General features: G+C 36.2%; 1 protein-coding gene and 1 long non-coding RNA gene across 2 annotated transcripts in view; both read left to right on the top strand.

Annotated features, from left to right (window-relative positions):
- The window catches only part of Ca8 (carbonic anhydrase 8 (inactive)), a 103987-nt gene extending 89866 nt beyond the window's left edge, over nt 1-14121 (top strand). Inside the window, exon 9 of the mRNA XM_090338853.1 lies at nt 13629-14121. The gene's annotated coding sequence lies outside the window, so the exon portion shown is untranslated. The remainder of the gene's footprint in view (nt 1-13628) is intronic.
- Nucleotides 14122-14498: 377 nt separating this feature from the next.
- The window catches only part of LOC150058777 (uncharacterized), a 65395-nt gene continuing 54057 nt past the window's right edge, over nt 14499-25836 (top strand). The window contains exon 1 of the long non-coding RNA XR_016536557.1: nt 14499-15017. This is a non-coding gene — a long non-coding RNA (uncharacterized LOC150058777). The remainder of the gene's footprint in view (nt 15018-25836) is intronic.

Genomic DNA, 25836 nt, shown 5'->3' with positions numbered 1-25836 from the left:
CATAGTACTGCCAAAAAAGAAAGAAAATGAAATAATGAGAAATAATATGTTTTAGTCAGGAGTTCAAGGAAATACTGCTTTTTAAAGTCCAGAATGAGTTGAGTTTTCTCATCTTTGAAGATGCGCTATTATAGAAGCAACAATATCACAATAAGCATTTTTATGCTGACATTTCATTGTGATTAATGTTTTAATATAAAGTAGAACTAAAGTAGTATTAATACTTAGATCAGTAGTATTTTTGAAAGATTTCAATAACATTGACTTTTACATCATATTTCAAATGTCATGTTCAACAAACAAGCATTCAAGAAGGGAATCTCTATATGCAATCACTGGCACATAGATTTTAGAACATAATTTAAGAGGAGGGTTTGTATGTCAAAGATACATATCAATCTATATAACATTATGCATATAGAGTATATATCCCATCATAGATTTTTATGTTTTTGCAGTTATGTTTATATCTCCAAGACCATGTCCATAACCTTGGGTACCAGAATATTGAATCATCACTCTTGTACTGTTTGGATCTAATATCCACATATCAAGGAGACCAGATTATTATTATTTTTGTAAGTAGTCAGAAGCTACCTAAGCATTGAAGTCAGATTAAAAGAGAGTATTAAGGAACTATTTAAAGAAGGTTGTTACTAAGCAAATAAATCACATTTGTTTAGATAGCAGGAAGATTTGCTCAGCTGTCTGGTTTTTAGAAACATCCCCCACCCTGGCCCCAGGAACTTAACAAATGAAACTATATGGTATTCATTTCTATTTTCTAACAACTTAACTACTGTTGATATTTTTAGAACTAGCTTTTTTACCTTCATGAATATTTACATCCACAATGTATGATTTTGGTAAATGTGATAATGTAAACTACTGTGCTTTCAAAAGACTTGTGCAGGGGATGAGGCACAGCTAATAGATGTAGGGACAAGAGCACGTTCATGCTCATGCTTTTCTCCCAGGTCTTCAGGTTTGGGTTCTCGTCTTTTCTTTTGCATGTGTCTCAGGCATCTCAAATATACCAAATGAAAGATTGGATGGATTGTTTCTATACTCTTCTAGTGAACTTGAAATCTGGGGCATGCATACCCTTGCTCCCTTTCCTCAACCCACATTTTCAGTGTATCATCCTTGGCACATTTGCCTTCTGAGAATGTTCAATCCTTCTGTGTGTCTTCATTTCTATGATTACAGCCCATAGAGTTAACAATAGATTCTATAGCTTACTGCAAGTATTGTATATAAAACTTTTAAGGAAAAATTATAAAAATAAGACATGGCTCACACACAGCAGTCAACTTCTATACTAACCTCATTGATTTATATTAGCTGTGGGGAGAGAGTTGAGATGAATTCATTTTTGTTTTGGTTTTGCAAGTCCTGGATCTTGCACTCAGGGCCTGGGCACTGTCCTTTGCCTTTCTCAAGGCTGTCACTCTACCACTTGAGCCACAGTACCATTTCTAGCTTTTTCTGTGTATGTGGTATCAAGGAATAGAAACCAGGGCTTTTGTATGCTAGGCAGGCATTCTACCAGTAGGTCACACTCCTGGCCCATCTCTTTTTTTTTTTTTTGGTTGTTTTTTTTTTTTTAATGAGAAATTAGTTTAATAGAGCATGTGGAAAAGTGACCACATATTTAATTAGAGTAATTAACAATATATATTGCATAATAGCAACATTTTAAATGAAGATATAAAACTTAAAATCAACTAAGAATCATTCCATACACAGCTGCCAAAGAACCAAGAAAGTCAAGATGAATTCTGAATCCACCTGTGAGCACACTAAGAAAGAATGATATGTCTGGCCATGTCTGACATTGATGAAAATGAACACTGTTTTTTTTTAACGGTTTTTACTGTTTTTTTCCTCATTGATTTTAATACTGTTTGCTGTTTTTTTATGTTGATATACACCTTCCGATCAACTGTGATGGCAAAAAGTACTGTTTTTATTAATCACAGATTCCTGGCAATGGCCTGTGGAAAATTAATCTTCATTAGATCTAGTAATGTCATGGGAAACTATCAAGGAAATAACATGACAAAATGATTGATACCTCTTACCTACCTTGTTGTCTCACATACACAGGTTATATGTGATTCAGATGCCTATAAATGGCATATTGTTTATTTTAGCAAAACCCGAAGAACCTGAGATGGAACCTCAGAATGGAAATGAAATGACAAAGTGAGGAAAACCTAGGGTAAATTGCTTTACCCCACTGCCAGTATGAGGAAGCAATAGGGCTAGGGTCTTCCAGTCGGGTTCTGTAATGAAACACCACGAACTGGCTGACTTGCAAACAACGGAAATGTGTTTCTCAGGTTCAGTGTAGTGTGTGACTGGCAAGGGGCTGCTTCTTGGGCTCATGGTATCGCTTCTCATTGCATCCTCACTGGGTGGAAGGTGCTAGGTAGTCAGGTCTGTGTTTTACAAGGACACAAATCTTAGTCAGAGGGCTCCACTTTCATGAACGAATCACAATAAAGGCCATTACTTCCTCCCATCGTCACCCTCAGGGTTAGCATTTCAGCATGCATTTAGGGGAGACTTTATTCATAGCATCCCTGTAAGTTAGAGAAGAAATCTCATAGAGAAACTGTTCCTTTCTCAGGTGTTTAAAAATATTTTTACAAAACTATGCCCAGACACAAAAAATTTCTGTTAGATATATTCCACCCCCTGCCCTACCCCAGTCCAGTCCTGGCGCTTGAATTGAGAACCTGGATGTGGTCTCTGAGCTGCTTTTTGCTCAAGGCTAGTGCTCTACCCACTTGAGCCATAGTTCCGCATCTTGCTTTTCCTGAGTCGTTTATTGTAGATAACTTTCTGGCCCAGTCTGGTCTTGACTGGAGATCGTCAGATCTCAGCCTAATGAATAGGCCTGGCTTAGACATTGGAGATGGTTTTTATGACAGTTGCATAAGCTTCCTTTGTTCTTTTGGCAACTTCAGTTTTACTTAAACATTCTAAAGCTTGTGTTGATCACAAACCTAAAATAATCTAGGCAATGCCCTGCAGGTTAGATAGAACCTGAAATATATGTTAGGTAATATGGAGGCATCCCCCCCCCCATTCAGAGTCTTCACTAAGTAAACCCTCTAAAAGTATGTTAATTGTTAAAATGATAAAAAAGGAAAGTATATCAGCTTTGGATGTCTATTTTCCATTACAATAAATATGTATATTTTTAAACAAATTCACAATTTCTGAATTTCTACTGCTCATGTGTTTTATTAGGAAGTCCTTAGAGTCTTTAGGACTTACCCGTAGAAGATATTTTTAGATCCATCTTAGAGGCATGGAGTTCAATTGGATCTTGACATTGAAGAGTTCTCCTACTCAATTATTCTATGTGGTTACTCTACATAGTAAAAATCAAGACATAAGCCTTTGTTGTCTGTGCATACCTAATCCCTACTTCTACACGAGGCAAACAAGATCCATAAAACAACAGAACACCCTCATGAAGTACTCTGTCCATTCAGCATTGCAAGGCCATTTGATGATACATTTTTTTTGGTAAACATATTTTTTGGCAGATGTAACTGGTTGTAATACCAATATTCCATTATTTTTGTTAGCAATGAGGGAAAATTCCTACAATCGTTATGATGCAGAGAGACACATGTAACACTTTTTTGCATACATGAGTGTTCATTCTGATTTTAATGTGAGTACAACCAACAGTTCTCTAGTGGCATCTTTTTTTAAAATTTTATTTTATTGTTGGGATAATGTATAGAGGGGTTACAGTTATATTTGTCAGGTAGTAAGTGCATTACTTCTCACACATTGATACCCCTTTTCATGATTTTGTCCCCATTTCCCTCCCTCCAATCCCTCCCAATCATCTTGTTCTCCCTATTTTTTCAGTCATGGCACTTGGGCATTGTCCCCGAGCTCTTCAGCTCATGACCACCACCCTACCCCTGGAGCCACAGTGCCACTCCCAGTTTTCTAGTAGTTAATTGGAGCTAAGAGTCTCAAAGTCTTTAGTGCATGGGCTGGCTTTGAACCATGGTCCTCGGATCTCAGTCTCCTGAGTAGCTAGGATTACAGACATGAGCCACTGCACCAGGCTGGCATCATTTTTATTTTTTAAAGAATGATTCTGTTCAATTGGTCCTAGCAGTAAGAACACTGTAATGAGGAATGAAAGAGTATAAATAAGAATAGCAATGTTATTATCCACCAAATGTAGTCATTTATGACACATTTCCATAGGAAATAAGACTAAAACCTACATGTATTTATAATTAGACATAATACAATCATTATCTTATTGTAAGAGTAACCCAAATCCCAGTTCAGCTTAATTTATCGACTTTGATTCTGGACTAAGAAGTACTGAGCTTGAGCTACTGAAAAATGTATGATATGTGCTTTCAATTAAGAAGTAATTAGATACTCGATCACCCTTATAACACACCAGGGATTGGCAAAGAAGGAAGAAAAATGTGACTCACTGTAGTGCATAAAACAGTTTGGTTAATTAGTTTAGTGCTAATTGAGATTGAGAAAGTGTCAAAGCATCAATGAGTTTACATCTGAATAATTTTAAATGCTAAGTTCAGTGTCTCATAATACTTCAGTGCAAAATAATGCAGAAATTGCCAGGTGCTAAATTGTATCCTAGAGGTAACAAACTTGAGCTTTGTGACGTTCCAAACGTAGTTCTGAAGTTTATTTCATTTGATATTCACAACCATATTGTATTCTTGTTCTCATTTTAGAGATAAAGAAGCAAAGGGTGCTTAAGGTCACCGCCAGTAAAGTGCAAAGCAAAGATTCAGACCCCGGCAGGATTAACTGCGGACACAGCTCTTTTCACTTGACAACATTTCAGAATTAAGAGCTTCCATATACATCTTTACCTTCTTATCTCATTTAGCTAAATTCCTGCAAGTAAGATTTTGGGGAGGAAGAAGATTTTTCACATTCTTTCACTTTGTGGCAATATTGCTAATACCCTCTGTGAAGATTATGCTAATTTGCACCTATGCTAATTTTGCCATGTTTTGTTAATCACTCAATATAATTCCCACCTTTGTCATGCCTTCCTTTACTTTTCAGTGAATCGAAACATATTTATGGTCCATCTACTGGATGAAATTGTAATAAGTCATTTTTGATCTCTTTTGTTCCCCTGACTCTGGTTCATAGTTAAAGAAAAGGGAATAACACAGAATAAAATGCATCATCCTTATGCATCTCTAAAACTCTCTTGCAAATGACAGCCTAGTGCCATGGCATGGATGCCACTGGAGCACAGAGGAAGATGGCCAACGTTCAGTTCTGTCTCCACTACCCATTCATTGTATGAAAACATTTCCTTTTTCTATCACTTAAGAAGACCACAATAGTGTTGCTATTACAAGGTGAATATAAAAATATAATGAGCTAATATGACAAAATTGACTGATAGGATTTTGGCCTATTGTATATGTATGCAATAGATAATATCTTTATCATTTGTGCATTTGATCCTTTTTATGTATTCATTTCATGTGGATGTGTGTATGTATATAGGCATATAGATGTATATATACATTTCTCTAGCTATACATGTATGTATATATCTATATACATATCTCTATGTCTCTATATATCTACCTCTAGCTGTATATCTATATGTATAGATACATATATTTATAATTCCTTATGGGATTATGCTATGCATGCTATTTTTTGTTGGCTTGATGGTGTATTTTTCTATTTCATTTCAATAACTATATAGTGGTTTTTCAGTATATATTAATGTATGTCCCAGAATTTATTGAGGTGTTCCACTTTTGTATATTTAAGTAATTTTTTGTTGTTTTTCTATAATCAACAATGTTGTGGCTAACTTTGCCACCTATTTTCTTTATAAAAATTCTTAGTAATGAGATTATCAGTCAGGGAGTTTTATGATAATATACACGCAAATGGCATGTGTAGCAATTTATGTTTCTACTAACTATATATCAAACAACACTTTTCTCTTTCACTGGCATTGGATACATTGAATCTTTTCTGTATTGCCAAACTGATTATAAATGTCTCCTTTACATTATATTAAGTCTTGTGGATCCTTGGTTTATTTCTGAAGTCCCTGTTCTGGTCTATTAATCTGTCTAGTTGTGAGCATTAATCACAAGTTTTGTGGTAGTGATGTATATTTCATAGCTTGGTAGGACAATACCCTTTACAATTATTTTCTGCAGATTTTTCTTGGCTTATGATTTTTCTGGATAAACTATTATGTCGTTTTATCCAAAGGGCAGAAAAAAAGAACAAAAAGAGAAAGTATGAAAAAGAAAATAAGAGAAAAAGAAAAAAAAGGCTTACTAGTAGAATTTGTTATTAGTATTACATGTATTTCAAGAGACTGTGCATCTTTATAATATTGAATCTCTATGTACCTCATATATTTTATAGTTCTTTTTATTAAAGTTACTCCAGGTGACACATTTGAGTTCTGGAGGCAGCCTGGGATATGGAAGGCTGCTCCCCAACTTGTATAAACTTTACCCTTAACTTCCTCATCTGTGAAGTGAATACACTGAGTTTGAACTTCATTTATTAGCATTCATTAAATGTAAGCTGTAGAATTAGTTTCTTAATTAATCTCTATTAGCATTAGTGTATATTAGTATCTCTTAGTGTCACTGTAACATTAGTGTCTCTCCATTTGTTACTGTTTTCCTATTAACAATAGAATGTATTAGGTTTATCCATGACTTTCTTCTGGATGATTTCAAGTAGAATTCAATTGATTGAATAATATCTGTAAATAATGGAAATATTATTCTTTCTTTTAATTTTAATACTTATTGTATCACTGTCTTCCAAATAGTGAGAACTATGCAGTGCTAATTTCAGTTATTATTTTTCAAATTCAGTTATGCTTTAAGTTTAAAAAATTTAAATGTTATTGTAAAGGCGATGTACAAAGGGGTTACAGTTATATAAATAAGGTAACAAGTACATTTCTTTTTAAACAGTGTTACCTCCTCCTTCAGTGAATTTCATTTCTAAATTCAGTGGCTGATCTTTTCCCACACCTTTCCTTTTAAATCTTCAAAGGTACTTTATACTTCTGATGCTTTTCTTTCTCCCTTTTCCTGTCATTTTCCTTCTTCATTAACTGTTGCTGTTGCTGTTATTAGAGAGTACGTGGGCAAAGAAGGTGCCTATGTGCCCTTACTTGTCATGGAAAGGCATTTATTTATTTATTTATTTATTTATTTATTGCCAGTCTTGGGTTTGAACTCAGGGTCTGAGCACTGTCCTTGGACTTTCTCAAGGCTAGAGCTCTACCACTTGAGCTTCAGTACCACTTCTGGCTTTTTTCTATGTATATGGTACCAAGGAATCGAACCTGGTTCTTATGCATGCTAGGCAAGCACTCCACTCCACCACTTGGCCAAACTCCTGGCCCCTCATTTATTCTTAACTTTCTTTGTGTATAGCAGTGTTCTAGCAGCTATGCGAAAAAATACAAACACAAGCAGACATAAACTGTTCTTGCAGGAACTTCAGCCTAGGATTAAGGTTAAGCTGGGTGCACAACAAAGTCTATATAAGAAGAATGTGTGAAGACTGCCCTGGGAATATGTCACTTTGTATCCTGGAGAAAGAGACCACTTAAAAAATAAGCCTTTGTTCCTAGCATATTGCTGTTTCTCAAAATGACTTTGCTTTGGAGACTTGACCCTGTATTACTCTTCTTAAAAGGGATGATTTAGTAGGTTTTCAGTTAACTGAGCCAGAAGCATTGTACTGGACATCAGCCTGTGACCTACAGTACACACCCCACAAATCTTGGAAGGATATGCATGTACACATGCCTTTCTTATTTTTAGTGGCTTCTCAGGAAGTTACCCAATAGAGATTTGATTTGCACTCATTCCCGAGGGACCTTCCACAGAAGATAATAATTATTTGAATGATAACATCTGTTATACTGAAATAACTGATGATTTAGATGGCTCTGTAGGATGTGGCCATATCTCAAGGTCATTATGATGAACAATGATCATTGTATAATAGAAATTTTCACTTCATATTTAAGCTCTCCTTTTAGATATAGATAAATGAGTATTTGGAAGAAATCCCAAAGGAGAGAATGCAAGCCTGATTACCTTTGTCTATTCAAAGTATCATTTCTTTAGATTATTTTACTGCATAGATTTATGTTCTGATTGCCATGGGATACGGTCTTTGGAGAAACTGTAGAAAATACACAGAATGCATAGAAAGGAACATGTTTTGCAAATAATGATTGTTGATTGAGCAGAGGCCGATAATTTTGTTTCTACTGCAAATCACATTAAAAGAGCAGGCAAGATTTCTAAGTGCACAGACATGCAAGGCTAAAGAAGGAAAAGGGGTGGAGAGAGAACAGTAGCAGTATTTCTGAAGCTAGAAGCAGATGGCTGGGTGGAAATGGATGTAGCAGATGTGAGGAACAAGCCTGCTTCCAGGATAGGGCCTCTTAGAGTCTCAGGAGTTGAAAGAGGTACCTCTCAGTGCTGCTGTAACAGGAAATTGAAGTAATCTGTGTTGCTTAAAGGCTGGTTGAGAAACTGTTGCAGCCTCAAATCCCGTTTCAGGACCGAGAAGATGCCTAGAGGTACTCATCCACTTGAGGAAATGAGAAGCCAGTCTCCATGTCAGGAAGTGAGGCACAGTGCAGGTTCTGGGTGCTTCATGAAAACAGAGTAAATCCATAGATTTCTCATTCCCTTCCTTTCCACTTGCTTCCAGGACAGTGGAGGCTCTGGATGCTGTATGAAAATGGATGAATAAGTCACATCCTCAAAATTCACATTCTCCTCCTCCCTACTCAGGCTCTAGTTCTCTGGCAGAAGACCTCTCCACACAGAGGCGAGAATGATCTTTCTGCTCTTTTCCAATCTCTAAGGACTTGTCCTGTATAGGATGTGGCAGAAGGGTTTCCTTATTAACTTGTTTCTGGTGTTTTTCGCTCTTTGATATAGGCAGATAGGAATATTTGAAGAAAGCCCATAACATGAGCCCAAAGGAAACATAAATGATTACTTAGGAAGACAAAAATTTCAAAAATTCGTCACTCACATTTGGTAAGAAAAGAAATTGTCACCCTATAACAAGAACAATCAACTTCTAAGAAAAGAAATAGAAATCAGGTAGCTTTTGAAAGCCCAAACACCATAGCAAAAATAAAGGATTTTAGGATGCTGAGGTATAATTGAAGGTATCTTTGAGAGAGGAGTGGAAAGGGCTAACGCATAGGAAATAAAAGAGAAAAAGAGTAAGAAAATCAGTGACCAGTCTCAGAAGCTCATTAGATAATACATAAGGAAGAGATGGAAGATGGGAGCCCAGCAACAGTCATTCAAAACATTTTTCAAACCTTCTGGACATAGATTTACAATTGAAAAGGACTCACATGCTTTCAGTATAGTTGGTCAGACACCCTGCTTGTGAAATTTTAGAATGCTGAGGGAAAAATTACAAGGAAAAAGAGAAAGGGAAAATGAGTAAAAATGAAAGAGCCTAATATTACAATATTGAATGTCCAGTAGCAGCCAGTGAGAATGACCATGAGATCCTGACAGGACATTACAAACCATCTTGAGAATTCCTTACCCAGACAAAACTTTAATATCCTCTCAGATATTGAGGATATTAAAAATTGTTTAGCTGGGTACTGGTGGCCCATGCCTGTATTCCTAGCTACTCAGGAGGCTGAGAGCTGAGGATCGCTGTTAAAAGTCGACATAGGTACAAAAGTCTGTGAGACTTTTATCTCCAGTTAACCACCAGAAAACCAGAAGTGGTACTGTGGCTCAAAGTGCTGTGAAGGGTGGTGGGGAGGTCAAAGGGGAAAGAGAAAGAGAGAAAAGCAAGGAAAGAGAGGGGGAGAGAGGGAAGGGACAGGAAGAGTACCCAGGAATAGACTTGGAATAATAGGAGAGCTGGAGATTGCTCTACCACGAGCACTTGCTACTGTCGCTTGGTTATGCTTTATGCACGTGAGCTTGTGTTCATACATATATGCATACTCTTTCTCTATTCCTTTCCTTTCTCTCTTCCTTGAGTGTCTAATTTGGATCCGATATACTGGGCTCTGGGCAAACAGAAGATGAGACTGACTATGCTCAGTTACGTAAACATGCAAATTGTTTCTGAAGTTTAAGCAAGTGGTAAATAACATATACATGTTGCATAAACTAAGGAGCCACATTTCACATGCAAATTAGACATACATAACTGCGGACCTAAGATTTAAGCTTGAGTTTCTTTGGTTCCAATCCATATCTCAGATCCTAATCAATGAAGACATTTTCCCAGCTATTCTGGTATTTACCACAAACAAGATTAAGTGTTCATTTTCAGTAGAGAGCTAACATAAAGACCATCCTCAGAGAGCCTTGGCATTGGAAAGTATCTTTTTCCTTGAAAAAGTATCAAAGGGTATCACTTCTATCTTCCTCTAAGGTAAATTTACTGAGAATAAGCACTTAAGTATACCAACAGATTCCACACCTAGGCAAATTAGAACTCATTAAGCATTTACTGTGTGTCCTGGATTCATGCCTTTAAGCTTCAGAAATGAATGAGACACCAGTGAATATATGTCCCTGTTGTACTGCGGGAGTATGTACGCAGACTGTTAAATCCCTCAGCCTTGAATCAAGCTCTGACTCCATTATTTATCCCTCTCACTGTGTGTGCTGGTTCTGAGGCTTGAATGCTGGGACCTTGTGCTCTTGCCTGGTATTTTCACTCATAATTCATGCTCTGCCACTTGAGCCACACATTCAGTCCAGAATTTTTGTTGCTTAATTGAAGATAAAATCTCTCAGACTTTTCTGCCCAGAAAAGCTTCAAACCTCCAAACTCGGATCTTAGTCTCCTCAAGAGCCACAGGCACGCATAGGACCTACCCATCTGTTATCTATTTGATGTATTGGATCATATTAGCTTAATTATTATTTTTTTTAGGAATTCAGCTGTATCCTTTGATTGAAAGTTTACTTTATGAACGTAGGGTAAAGCTTCTAGACCAGCCTGTTGCTAATGAGTTCAGAAGAGTGCTGGTCCTTGAAGTGTCCATGTAATCCAGAGAAGCTGACCATAGCTGCCATGTGGATTCGAGTTCTTTCCTTTGAAGGAAATTCTTGTATTGTGACCTTTAGGCTTCATTTATCTTTGAGCTTCTGTGATTTTGCCAAATGAACATTGGTTTGTTTTGTGTCACTTAATAATTTGTAATTTTTGAGCTTGTGATTGTCAAAATAATGACCTCTTTTACCTTTGAAATTGCGTTTTTTAAGAAATTCTAAATGATATAGGACAGAGCATTATTGGTTTCTCAACTAAACCTGTGAGATATCATAATATCTGTATTATTCACCCTTTTATTTTCAACTTTTTTCTTTTTTATTATTGGGATAATGTGTAGATGGATTACAGTTACATTCCCCAGGTAGTAGGTACATTATTTCTCACACATTGATACCCCTTCTCATGCTTTTGTTCCCATTTCCCATTTCCCCCCAATCCTTACCAATCATCTTGTTTCCCCCCTTTCCCTTTCCTATTTCAAATAAACAAATAAAGGTATATACAATATACCAGATAACAATTGCATTTCTGAGGCTCAGTCTTACAGATATGATGGGAGAGCGAATTGGGGAGCTGTTGGTCAAAGGTTATTATATTAGAAATGCATTCAAGAGATCTGTGCAAAAGCATAATGACTGGCTTAAAACAATGTCATGTTCTTTAAAAATAGAGTAGGTCCCCCCTCCCCTCTAACTTCCCCCACCCCGCCCCCACTCGTGGGGCTTGAACCCAGGGTCTGGGCACTGTCTCTGAGCTTCTTTGTGAACAAGGCTAGAGTTCTACCACTTGAGCCATGGCACAACTTCTTCCAGGTGTTTTTTTTTGTTGTTGTTTTGTTTTGTTTTCTATCATTGGTCTTTAACTTTGGGCCTGGGCACTGTCCCTGACAGCTCTTCAGCTCAGGACTAGCACTCTACCACTTGAGCCATAGGACCATTTCTGGTTTTCTGGTGATAAGAGGTAAGTGTCTCATGGACTTTTGTTCCCAGGCTGGTTTTGAACCTTGATTATCAGATTTCAGCCTCCTGAGTAGCTAGGATTACATGTGTGAGCCACTGCGCCCTGGTGCAACTTCCAGTTTGTTTGAGTAGTTAATTGGAGATAAGAGTTGCACAGGGGGGGCCGGGAGTTTGGCCTAGTGGTTAAAGTGCTTGCCTAGCATGCGAGAAGACCCGGGTTCGATTCCTTGGTACCACATACATACCAAAAAGCCGGAAGTGGTGCTGAGGCTCAAGTGGTAGAGCTCTAGCCTTGAGAAAGTCCAAGGACAGTGCTCAGGCCCTGAGCTCAAGCCCAGGACTGGCAAAAAAAAAAAAAAAAAAAGAGTTGCACAGGGACTTTGTTGGTGGGTCGGGCTTCCATCTGCAATCCTCAGCTCTCAGCCTCATAAATAGCTAGGATGAGCCACTGGTGTTCTGCTTCAGTATTCTCAACATGAAAGTACAGTTATGTGAAATAATAAATATGCTAACTGGCTTGAGTTAACCATTTCTTTGTCAGGAAATCACTTTATGTGAAAATGCATGTAATTATGCAAATTTATAAAATAAAAACAAATTTTAAGTGATCATGACCTAGTGTTTTATTTGAACTGGAGTTTATAGTTATAGGTTCCAGCAGTATAAACATTTCGAAATGAATGGTCTCAGGAATTGTATATATTTACATCTACATGTATGTGCATGTGTAAGCCTGTATCCATGGGTGTACAGGTACACTGTGTGGATAATTGTAAAATACTTCACTGTATTATAATTTATTAAAGAGCCATTTAGTTGGTTTCCAATCTTTTTGGTTTCAGTGAGCAGCATTACATGTAAAATCATCATATAATTAGATGATTATGTCTTTGTTATAAGACTCTAGAAGTATGGAACTGGTTTGAAAAATTTATATATTGTTAATTTCGTCTTCTTTTGTGGTTCTCTGGGACTGATGCTAGGGAAGTATTCTCTTTCAAAGTAAAATACCAAATCCTTTCCTAAATTTTAATATTGTTTTAAGAACCAGATCACTTTATATTAGGAATCTGTCTGAGGGTGTTAGATTATGTTGCCAATGCTAACAGAGGTTGTGTTGTTGAATTAAAACTTGAGCTAATGTCCTTTTCCTAAAGAAGTAATATACTTAACAGGATGTAAAGTCATTTAGGGACTAGGAAGAAGTGATTTTTTTTGTGCTTCCAAGTTACCATGCCCTTGTGGTTATTACACAGAAAATTAATAACAGAAACTTGAAGGTTTACTTTTATTTATTAGAGGTAACATGCAAATATTTTGTTTATAATTTAATTTATTTTGGTTAAACATTTGTTTCTATGAAATTTTGTACTAATTGATACTGACACAGAAGCAAAATTATGGTAGAATTTGTGATAAAGTTACATGAAAATATTTTCAAGTTTGCACCTTTATTATGAACTATTTTTTTCATTTTTATTGTTTCTGACTGGAGTGAGCTGTGGAAGAATGCTTGTAAGTTAATTGTTTTGTTCTTTTTGCTTAAAGGAGGAAGACGGCGGTCCTGTGGTATGCTCTTGGATGGGAAATGGAAACTTGTGAACTGAAGCTTCACTTCATCCCCACAGCCTGCAGTATTTGTCTTTCTCCAATGAGCTTTGGTGGATATCTATGACATTTGCCTGTACAATGCTGTAACAAAGTATTAGAAGTGGCTGTACATTCAAGAGTATCTCTGCATTACATGTCCATATACATTGCATACATACTGTTTGTGGGTTATGTGTAGAAAGAATGAAACTAGTTTTCGGAATTTATATTAACATGAATATATATATCAAGTATTTAATATTGATATAGACAAAATGCATTTCTGGCATTAGTAGTCTTCATTTCCTGTCCCCAACAGAAAATTTGTTCATGTTGAGACTAGTTTAATTCTTGATAGTAAAAATAGAATTTTGATTAGGAATAGCCTAAAGCTTTACGATGCACTGAGAAGGATTGGTAAAACTCACTTCATGGTATTTTTCAGTACCCATATCAAAATTATTGTCAAGTTGATGTGTCATGGAAATATTTTTAACTTGATGAAGAGATATAAAATTCACTTTTATGTATTTCTTAAAGGATCTAATTGAACATGTGAATTTAATATTATGAAATATCCAAAGTTGTGGTTTGTAAAAATTTGAGAATGGTGTAAGAGATAAAAGGATGTAAAGAAGATGAATACAACATACCAGGAATAGCTTTATTTTACACAAATAAAAATATGAATTTAGAAGTGTCCTGTTTTAATTCAATCCTATACTTTATAAAACTTGAACATATTTTTACCATATAGACTGAACTTCTTTGAAAGTTGGCCAACGATATTCTTATTTTAATTAATTTTAAGTGATACTAGCCAATTTCAGCCTATTCTTATGGTTAGCTGCGACAGAAAGAGAATTTATGTAAAGCAATAGAGTCATTGGCACAAAGAAAGCACAACAAATATTCTTTATTGTTATAATTGTGCTGCAGTTTTAATTTGGAGGGATATGTAATATACAGAGCTAGGAATGTTAAAATATCTTTTAGGAATAGGTAGAACGAGTGTGCATTCAAAGGTTTTAGATGTATTGTTTTAGCATAAAGCAATGACACTAATAATCATATCTGATATCCCTGAAAACAGAAGCCATTGTTCATTGTGGGGTCCTAGGCAGGGAAGGGAAAGGACTAAAGAAACACCGATGAGGAAAGTGAGGTTTGTGCGGGGCTGGAATGTACTGGAAGTTCTGGAACATAGTTGGGCAGTAACAGGCAGAACTACTGAATAGCAGAGGCCCTGGGCACTTCCTTTATAGTTCATAATACCACCAAGGAGGAAATGGCAAAGAATGAGTGCAAAACGCAGGGTTAACAGTGGAATCTTTCAGACTATTACAGGTACCATTCATGGGCAAATATGGGCTGCAGAAGTACCTTCCTTTGTAGTTAACACCAAAAGATTAGTCCGAAGCCCTTCATGCATAACCTGTCACATGTGTTCCTGGTACTACATCTGGACAAAGGGCTTAAAACAAAACACTGGCTAGCTGCTTGCCTCTCCTGTCTGTAGGGCTGGGTTCATAGACTTCCCATGTTTCCTGCCATCTTTCCCCAAAGCATATACATGGACAAGTATGACAAGAAACATTACTAGAAATTATTTCCACTTGATAATCCTCTAGAATTTTGTTGATTTGTTTTATCAAGACAATTTTTTTCTTTGTGTTTTCTGAAACTGACTACTTGATTTAGACAAGTGCCTACTGGTGAGGTTCTTTGCCAGCTTAATATTCTTTAATATGGAAACCCTTTCACGGCACCTACCTAGCTCCAGCTCGGAATAGGAGTACGGCCGCTAGTCTGCATTTGTAGCGATGTGTTTGAAAGTATGATTGTTTCCATCATTCAAACTATAAAAAAAGAAAAAAAAATCTCAAAGCTATACTATTTTGATGGTGGGATGTGAAAGAAAAGTAAAAGCTACATGAGTCACTCTGAAATTGAACAAGGAGTTTAGAGAAAGGAAGAGGCACTTAGCTGGACATATGTGGTAGATTACAAAATCTGGAAAATTAGGATGGCTTTTTTCTTTTTGTTATAAAGGTGATGTACAAAGGGGTTACAGTTACATAAGTCAGGTAATGAATACCTTTCCTTTTTTTTCCCTTTCTTTTTTTTGGGGGGGTTCCATCATGGGCCTTGAACCCTGGACCTGAGTACCATCCCTGAGCTCATCAGCTCTTTAGTTCTTCAGCTCAAGGCTAGCACTCTACCACTTGAGCCACAGTGTCACTTCCATTTTTCTGCTGGTTAATTGGAGATAAGTCTCATAGACTTTTGTATGCGGGCTGGCTTTTGAGCAGTGTCACTCCTTTCATTTTCTCCCAGTTTTTTTTTTTCCCTCACAATACCCCTCCAACCCCAGGTTCATTTCCAACTAATATCTGGTGAGTATCACTGCTGAATTAGTTCACCCTTTAGTTAGTTCACCATTTCTGTACTTCCCCTTTCCCTCCTCAAATCTTACTTGAAAAACAAACGGTATAGAAATAAAAATGGTGAAAAATAGAAGAAAAAACCTGCAAACAATACAATAAAAACCTCATTTCCATTTCTTGGATTTCATTTCAATAAGCATAACTTATATGATCTTAAGCACATAGCTATTGCGCCCTTGTGATCTTTCCTAAAAATATCTTCATTTGGTCTTGCTGTGAGAATGTTAGAATCCTGTTTAATTAATCATGTCCAAGTGTAATTATTTATTTGCACCACCCATTTGGTTTAATTATAGATTTATAGACACATTCTAATAAGTACAAATGAGAGAAATCTTACAACCTGTATTTCTTTGGGCATGGCTTTCTTCACTTAGTATAATTTTTTCCCAAGTCTTTCCATTTCCGTATGAATGGTGCAATTTCATTCTGTGTGACTGAAGCATATAATTTCATTGTGTTTATATACCACATTTTATCAATCCATTCTACCACTGAGGGTCATCTGGGTTGATTCCATATTTTAGCTATGGTGAACAAATGCTGCAGTGTATGTGGTTCTGCTGGTGACTTTAGTGTGGCTCTGTTTGCAGATATTTGGATTCCTCCATGCCTCCCTCCCTCCCTCCCTCCCTCCCTCCCTCCCTCCCTCCCTCCCTCCCTTCCTTCCTTCCTTCCTTCCTTCCTTCCTTTCTTCCTTCCTCCCTTCCTTCCTTCCTTCTTTTCCTTCCTTCCTTCTTCCTTCCTTTCTCCCATCTCCTTTATCTTCATATTCATCTTTCTTACAAATAGTAAGATCAACAAAGATAGATACCTTCCTACATAGCTACCATGATTTAAGTGCATCTGATCAATGGTAATTCATGTAACCAATGGTGTGTAAAGCAATATTTTTCTTAGAAGGTTTGTTAGTTAAGATAAACTGACTCTTCCTTCTGGTTAATGAATCTAGCTAAAGGCTTACCAATTTTCTTGATCTTTCCAAAGAACCAAAATTTGAGTTTTTGTTCTTCTCTATTTTGTATCTATTCTGTTTCCTTGAATTCTGTCCTTTTTTAAAAAAAACCTTACATGATGACTGCTCTTGATTTTATTTGTGCTTTTGCCTGTTTCTTAAGTGAGAGGGATATTGTTGATATGAGCTTTTCTGTTTTAAACCAAGAAATTTATAGCTGTTAATTTTTTTAAACATTAGTTTACTTGTAGCCTACGAACTTTAGAATGTTACTATTGCTATTTTATTTCAGAGTATTTTCTAACCTTATGATTTTTAATTCAATGTTTATTTAGGATTGAGTTAATTTCCAAAATTTTTATTTGCTTTCTATTGTGTAGTCAGAGTAACTAGATCCTTTTAAATTTATAGAGAGTGTCTACTGGCCAAACATATGGTTTGTCTTGGAGAATGTTCCATGTATACTTAATGAAAGCGTGTGTTCTATGTCTGGGTGGTATGTTTTATAGATCTAGATGGTTCATAGTGACAGCAAAATATTTTATTTCCTAGCCAAACTATTTGTTTTTATTATTTAAACAGGTAGTGAAGTCTTCAGCTATTAATATTCTGTTTATCCCTTCAATTATGTCAGTATTTCCTTTGCATTTTAAATTTTTATGTAAAATTTCTCCTACCTCTAGTAACATGTTTTACTTTTTGAAATATTAGTATAACTATTTCAGTTGTCTTATGGTTATTGTTTGCATGAAATATGTTCTATCCATTTGTGTTCTATTTATTTGTATTTTATTTTATTTATCTTTAATTTTATTGTTGGGGATAATGTATAGAGGGGTTACAGTTACATTCATCAGATAGTGGTCGCATGACTTCTTGCACATTGATATCCCTTCTCATGTTTTTGTCCACCTTTCCTTTACCCCACCTCTTCCCAATCATCTTGTTTTTCCCCTTCCCTTCCCTATTTCAAATAAACAAATAAATGTATATACGCTATACCAGATAACAAAATCAGACACAGTAACCACACGAGATTAACCTAAAGGGGAAAAAAGAGAAGAAATAACTGTACTTAGTACATTAAGAACAACAATCATAAAGATAAACCTTTGTTTCCATATCTTAGAGTTCATTTTATTTATTCTCATCCTATGACCAAATGTATCTTGGTTTTGAGCTATTGTAATACACTTTTAGGAGAGTCCTAGGTTTGTTGCAAATTATTACAAATGAGGGAAACCATGGAGCCTGTGTTCCTTTGGGTCTGGCTTACTTCACTTAATATGATCTTTCCAAGTCTTTTTCATTTCTTTGAAAATGGGGTGATGTATTTATTTGTATTTTTAAAATATAAAGTATGTCATACAGACAACTTATATTTGTTTCTTGAGTGGGGAGGGTGGTAACTTCAGCCATGCAATTACTTTATCTTTTAATTGAGTTATTTAAGCTAATCACATCAATATTTTTGTTAAATTTTGAGTTTATTTTCTTAGAAATTGCTCTAGGGCTCACAATATATATATATTATATTAATTATCTATTTAATTGCATACAATTTACTACTTGCTTATTCCTAAGAAACTATTCCTTCTCCTATTATTGTGTTGTGTTTTGCATATTATATATTTCCTTTATACACATATACATATGTGTACATATATGTGTATGTATCTACATATATGTGTGTACATATGCACATATGCATATAGATGTGTTTTAAACCCAATAATACATTTTTTCATATATTTTTATTGTAATTAATAGAAGGGTTACATTATATTCGTCAGATAGAAGGTGCATTAATTCACATACATTGATACCCTTTCTCATGCCTTGGTCCCCATTTCCCTTCCCCCACCCCCACCCTTCCTCTTGTTTCCCCACTTCCCTATCCAATTTCAAATAACCAAATACAAATATATCCAATATATCAGATAACAAAGTGAAATACTGTAACAATATGAGATAACCAAGGGACAGCAAAAGAGATGAGAGATAACATAGTACATTAAAGACAACAATCACTCATTATATGGCTTTTGTTTCTATATCCTGTATGGCCTTATGTATCTAGGTTTTGCTGTATTGCAAATCTCTGCTAGGAGAGCCCAAGGTTTCTGCTGATTATGACAAATGAGGGAAACCATTGAGCCTATGTTCCTTTGAGTCTGGCTTACTTCACTTAATATGATTTTTTCTAAGTCTTTCCATTTCCTAACAAATGGGGCAATGTCATTCTTTCTGATAGCAGCATAGAATTCCATTGTGTACAAATACCACATCTTGTTGATCCACTCATCAACTGAGGGACATCTGGGTTGGTTCCATATCTTTGATATGGTAAATAGTGCTGCAATGAACATCATTGTGCGAGTGGATTTAGTATGTCCTTGTTTCTGGACAGTTGGGTAAATGCCGAGTAGAGGAATTGCTGGGTCAGAGGGGAGCTCTAAGGTCTTTTGAGGAACTGCCATACTGCTTTCCATAGTAGTTGAATGAGCTTACCCTCCCACCAACAGTGTAGTAGTGATCCCTCCCAGCCACATCCCCTCCAGCATCTGTTGTTATTAGTTTTCTTGATCCTGGCCATTCTAACTGGAGTGAGATGGAATCTTAGAGTTGTTTTGATTTGCATTTCTTTTATGTCCAGAGATGTTGAGCATTTCTTCATGTGTCTATAGGCCATTTTTATTTCTTCTTCAGAGAAGATTCTCTTTAAGTCTTTGGCCCATCTTTTAATGGGATGGTTGTTACTTTGGAGATTAGTTTTGGAGTGATTCAATTTTTTGAGCTGTTGATACATTTCAGATATGAGGCCTTTGTCCGTTGTTTGGTTGGTGAAGATCTTCTCCCACTCTGTAGGCTTCCTAATTAATCTACTAGCTATATCCTTTGCCATACAGAAGCTGTGCAGTTTAATGCAGTCCCACTTATCCAGGCTTTCTCTGATTTGTTGTGATTCTTGGTCCTTATTAAGAAAGTTTCTACCTGTGCCAAGGAGACCTAGTGTATCTCCTATTCCTTCTTGTAAAGTTTTCAGTATGTCGGCTTTTACCTCAAGTTCTTTGATCCATTTTGGAGTTAATACATTTTTATAATCAGTACATTTTTATAAACATACTCTGAAAAAAACAGTCTATTTCAACAATTTCTTATATAACCTTTTTTTAGTGTGTGCATGTGTGTGCCAGTACTGAACCTTAAACTCAGGGCCTGGGTACAGTCCCTGAGATTTTGGTCAAGGCTGGCACTCAGCTGCTTGAGAAACACCTCTACATAGGGATTTAAAAAATTTTTTTTTGGCCAATCCTGGGCTTGAGCTCAGGTCCTGAACACTGTCCTTGAACTTTTTCTTAAGGCTACCAATTGAGCCTCAGCACCATTTTTGGCTTTTTTTTCCCCTACATATGTGGTACTGAGGAATAGAACCTGGGTCTTCGTGCAGGCTAGGCAAGCACTCTACCACTAGGCCAAACTCCAGGCCTACATAGGGCCTAATGGTTAATTGAAAATAACATTCTCATGGATTTTCCTGCCTAGGCTGCCTTTGAATTATTATTCTCAGATCATAGCCTCCTGAGTAGCTAGGATTACTAACTAGTGTGAGCCACTGGCACTTAGTCTTATTAGCTTTTCTACTTACCATTTCTGGTTATTGTCATTTGGTCCTGGGATTCAAGTTTCCATCTGGTATTGTGTTCTTGCTCTAGTGCTGGTTTGTTCTCATTTTTCTCCTTTGTGCTGTTACTGGGAAGTTATATCTCTGTATGTTTTTGGTGTAACAGTACAGTAATGTATATTATTTAATACACTTGCTTTTGTCAATAAAAGAAATAAATACATACTTGAGTTCTTTTATAATTTCATAATTATGTTTATTGGTGCATAATAAATGCTGTGTTCTGTTATATTTTTGTAATTATGTTGATTAGTGCACCTTTCTTGGTGTAGATTCAAATTAATGGAATCACTAGGCTATTTCTTGGGAGGCAAGTCTGCTAAGAACAAATCCTCTTTGGTTTCATTGGGAATGTGTTTATTTGAACTTTACTTTCAAAATATGACTATCAAGGATATGATTCTTCATAATTTTGTCTTTGAATGCCATCCCAAAACCCTCTGTCCCCTGTTGTTTCTGATGAGATGTCAGCTGTAAAGCTTAATGGAATTTCTTTCTACATAATAAGTTGTTTTCTTCAGCTTCTGTAAGAATTATTCTTTCCCTCTTCCTAGTATTCTTCTTATGATGTGATTGGATATAAATCTTTTATATTACTTGGAATTCTCTGAGCTCCTTGAATATGTAGAAAGTGTTTTATTTGGGAATTTTAGGCATTATTTCTTTGAATATTTCCCCCCTTTTCTGTCTCCCTCTCTCCTCCTAGTTGTATTATGCATATACTAATTCACTTAATGTAGACCTATAGTTCTCTTGAGTTCTTTATACCCAGGGCTTATTTTTTTGTTTGATTGTTAATCTGTTCAAAGATGTATTTATACTATTTCAATCAGTGGTATTCTTGTTGCTTCCACAATGTAAGATCTGTGGTTTGACAGGCAGCAAGTGCACAGTCAGTCAATCCAATAGGTGCTGTTTCTGGAAACTTTACAGTATATGAACCTCTGTGGTCAGCTTCTCATCCATGGCCAAAAGGATGCTAAATCTTTTTATCTTCCTAGATCATTCATATCTAGGCCAACAAACAGTGATGAAGTTCAGTTACAACTTTTCATTCTTGGATCAGAATAATAAGAGTTACTTTTCTTTTTCTTTAAGTAGTTTTACACAGGAGTCATCATTTAACCAAGCAGTTTATGAATGCAAGGCATATTGATCAAAATCATCACTTTCAAAATTCTCACCCATCCCTCCCTTCCCCCAAGCCTTTCCTCACTCTCTTGATTTTGTAGTATATGTGTTACATTCTTGACTGCATTCTCCTCCTTTCCTTCTCTTCATTTGTCTGCTCCTCTCCATGATTCCACCTTATATCTTTCAAGTACCTATTTCCTGGTGTTTATTTTGAACTTTGACTTTGATTCTCTAAGGAATTACACTGCTTTAGTTCTCTTTTGAATCTACCCTATTTCAATTCACACATTTGTATACACTTGGATGCCATGCAATATATTTACTTATAAGTTTATAGCTAATTATTGCTTCTGGTGTGTATTGTGTAACTATTAATTGCAATGTGACACAATTTCAAGCATCAAACTCTTGTGCTATTTAAAGACTGAAGAATCATCTGGTGCGATCACCATCTTGTCCTGTATGACCTGCATTGATTCAGTTACAGCATGGAATATACCAAGTCTGTGGTTCCATGCTCTCTTTCCTAGCAATAGTTGATGGTCCCACGACTTCATGGATAGAGAAAGCATTGTCACAGACTAGTGGCCCAAAGCTGCTCTGTCAGCTCCTGCTGACAGTGTTGAACTTGCTTCTATTTTTCATGCACCCTTTTGCTTTACCAGGAGAATAATTCTACATCCTAATTGTTCTATCAAAGGCCCTTTGCATGGACTGCACTGGGTGTGTCACTATGTTAAAATATTTCATGAAAAATGACTGAGAACATTCTCTTGAAATGGGATGTGAAACAATTTATCACTCTATTTGTATGCAGACAAAAAATTACCTATTCCTATTTTTTCTTTGGTAAGGCAGAGAGAATCATTTCAGAGTGAATATTTCATGCTTTAGAATCACTGGTAGATCCACCTTATGCAAATTTAGGTGACGAGAAAGTTGCTTTGTAGCAAAGAACATATGTGGTTCTGGCCAGATTCCTCCCTGTGTTGTATTTTTTTCCCCCAAGACATCTGTCTTGGATTCTGTTTTCTCTTTATATTTTCCTTCATCCCAGAAAAATGACATTTTAAACCACTGTACTTGCTCTAAGGACAGATTTGAGCTTTTTCAATGATTTCTTCTATAAGTTTCTTTCCTCATAATGCTCTATGAGATGACCTCATAGACCTGTAGACCATTATTGGTTTTACTTCCCATGGAAGTGTTACAAGGGAAAAACCTAAAACTTATGGAGGTCACATACCTGGGTTAAATAATCTCCAAATAGCTTTGCAGTAGAGGACTCCTCTGCTAAGTGGACTGTGATAACAATTGCCTAGGTTGTTATTATAAGTGACTTGAAACCCACTTCTGCTGAAAAAAAATGACTTCTCACTTAGACCAGCGGATGTCCAATAGGGGGACTGTTTCATACTGTGTCTGTCTTCTTTGTGGCCTTATCCTTGTGCTACAAACAACTAACAGGCCACCGTGACTGGAAACACTAGAGAGTGGAGAGGTGGAGAGAGAGAGAGAGAGAGAAAGAGAGAGAGAGAGAGAGAGAGAGAGAGAGAGAGAGAGAGAGAGAGAGAGAGAGAACTTGAATTATTGAAAGATCTGCATGTACCCCCACCCCAAAATAGGAATATTTGTTATTCTTTGTTATTTCTTTTTCTTGTTCTCTCATCCCAATTCTATATCTGTAGCTCCTCATCTCCCAAGATTTGAGAGGATAACTTGTTAGCAGAAGCTCCCAACTATCCATTCTGTGGCCTATACAAACCCTTCTCTCATCATTTTTTCTCTTGACACTTATAAAGAAGCAACAGAATCAAAAACCTTTATCACAGACCATCAGCTTTTAATCTCAAGGGTTGTCTATTCACTGCCCATGTGAACAAAGCTTCTTTTAGGGCTAAATGTGTTCATTACCCATCTGTACTGAGAAACCAGACTTTTTCATAATGATAAATGAGCAAAGACAAACATATAATATATAGGCTGTTGGCTTCACTTTGAGGATGCAAAAAAGCGTCTGAAACCTAAAGAGACGTACAATTTTCAACCCCTAAACAAACATACTACACAAACAAAGCTCCCAACATTTTCCACATGGAAACAATCTAGCAAGAGAATGTGAAAAGGACAGGGTATTATTGTTTTGACTTTTTTCATATATTTTTATTGTAATTAATAGGAGGGTTACATTATATTCACCAGATAGAAGGTGCATTACTTCACATACATTGATGCCCTTTCTCATGTCTTGGTCCCCATTTCCCTTCCCCCCACACCCGCCCCTCATCTTGTTTTCCCCCCTTCCCTATCCGACTTCAAATAACCAAATACGCATATATACAATATATCAGATTATTTTGACTGTTTTAAGTGAATTTTTAGACAAGGTGTTTTTGCTCTTACAAAACACAACAATTCTAAATAATTGAATTGCACAGTTAGGAAATGGGCAGGGCTCTTTGCAGCAGCACACCGAGTACAGTACTATGTAATAAGGAGACTTAAATGGTCACTCAGGGACTGAAAGTCTCATTAACTTACACAATGGACAAGTCTCTTTTGGACAGGATGTTATTTCATGGGAGGTGACTGAGTATGCAAGTATGAGTTAACAATAGTATCTTTATTTCTTCCTCCAACGTTCCTAATTTACCTACTGTATGGGACTGCCTTATTTTATGTTTGTATGCTACAAATCTTATTAATAGTATTTTCATTGATTAGTTGTTTCAGTGTTTATCTTCTGTTTATTTTATATTCACTCTCTAGCCAGCAATAGTAAAACTGATAAAATTATATGGCATTATATTGCTATATAGCTTTCAATTTAACCCATCAGAAATACTTAACAAATATCCCACGGATTCATGTAATGAATGTAACGTATTGGATTTTTTTTTGGTTGGTTTTCTTTTTTTCTGTGCCAGTTCTGATCCTTGAACTCAGAGCCTCAGCACTGTTCCCAAGCCTTTGCACACAAGCCTACCACACTACTACTTGAGCCACAGTTAAATTTCCTGTATTTTAGGTAGTTAGTTGAGGATAAGAGGCTCATGGACTTTCCTATACAGTCTGGCTTTGAACCATGATACTCAGATATCAGCCTCCTGAGTAATTAGAGTTCCCAGAGTAAGCCACGTGTGCCCCATAATATTGTTCATTATTTTGGTTTGTTTGTTTTGATGCCATCCTTGAAGCTTGAATTCAGAGATATTTTTCCTAAGCTTTTGTGATTAAGGCTCTACCACTGAGCCATATCTCTACTTCCTGCTTTTTTGGTTGTTATTTGGAGATAAGCATGCCCAGGCTGGCTTTAAACTTGGATCCTCAGCTCTCAGCCTCATGCACAACTAGGATTACAGGGGTAAGCCACTAGCACTCAGACCTGTGTTTATTCTTTGCTAATATTATTATTTGCAAATATTTTTTATTGCTTTTCAAGTTCAAACAAGAATAAAGTCTCTCTCTTTCTCCCTCTCTCATTCCTAATGAGAAAATAAAAAACTTTTAACTCTGTGTCTGATCTTTCCAGGCAATATTTAACTTCCACATTAAGTAAGGCCTATGTTTTCCTTTTTCTTTGATAGTTCCCATAGTATATTGTTTACCCATATACCTTTGTTGCCTGACAGATTTCTCTAATGAATTTGTTATCAGATACAAGTGAACTTCAGTGATAATTTAATAGGAGCTTATTTCCTTTTAGAAATGTAAAATATGTGTGTGCATGTATATATCCCTTTGTCCCAACTTTTCTCAGTAGTCATTACTTATCTGTGATTTCATGGTGAGAATATTTGCAATATAGTAAATATTACCTTAAAACAACATCCCTCTTTTTCTTTGTAGCTTGTTGGCAACATAGACATTTCCAGTCACACACTCAGGATGGAAATGTCTAGATAACTACTAATGACTATGTTATTGTCTTATAGCTTCTGATAT

Source organism: Megascapheus bottae, chromosome 9 (assembly GCF_031878675.1).
Source record: "Megascapheus bottae isolate mThoBot1 chromosome 9, mThoBot2.hap1, whole genome shotgun sequence".
Lineage (NCBI taxonomy): Eukaryota > Metazoa > Chordata > Mammalia > Rodentia > Geomyidae > Megascapheus > Megascapheus bottae.
This window is presented reverse-complemented; position numbering and strand designations above follow the sequence as displayed.